Consider the following 761-nt stretch of genomic DNA (forward strand, 5'->3'; position numbering starts at 1 on the left):
ACAGCATAACAGCAAGACAACAGCTTTTGTGAACATTTATTTATAGTACGATAACAGAACAGTATTTAAGTAGCTCAGTTCTCACTGTAATACTCCAGTCTCGAACTAAAGTTTTACTTCACCATCTTATCTCGAGCTCCTGCTACTTGCAACACCTTGACCCCACAACACTCTCATCATATCAGTGAACTCAGTTGGACATACCTGAAGTGTGAGGTACCAAACTGTTTATCACGTGTTGATTGTCATATGGAATTTGGGCTTAACACCAACACTTGATGCAGCTAGAAATCAACAGCCTCCATGGAGGTTATTTGCAACCCATCCTCCATAACCATCCTCTCTGACTCTACCTCCTCAGTTTCAGCCCTCACCACTGTCTTTACTGCCTCCCTCTCCTCAGCCTCCCTCTGAGCTGCCTCTCTCAATGCCTCCTCTGCCTCCTTCACTCACCTCTCTGTGGCCTGCCAAACCTCCTCTCTCTTCCTCTCCAATTTCTCTCTCTGCTCCTTTTTCCATGACTTCCAGGCCATATGGTCCACCCAGGCTCTCTCCTCCCACTCCCGCTCCCCTTGCCATTCCAAATGGCTGTTAAGCCCAAATTTCACATAACAATCAACACGTGATAAACAGTTCGGTACCTCACACTTCAGGTATGTCCAACTGAGTTCACTGATATGATGAGAGTGTTGTGGGGTCAAGGCGTTGCAAGTAGCAGGAGCTCGAGATAAGATGGTGAAGTAAAACTTTAGTTCGAGACT

The sequence above is a fragment of the Guyanagaster necrorhizus genome (genome assembly GCF_019112545.1).
Source record: "Guyanagaster necrorhizus MCA 3950 unplaced genomic scaffold BT62scaffold_47, whole genome shotgun sequence".
In the NCBI taxonomy this organism is placed as follows: Eukaryota; Fungi; Basidiomycota; class Agaricomycetes; order Agaricales; family Physalacriaceae; genus Guyanagaster; species Guyanagaster necrorhizus.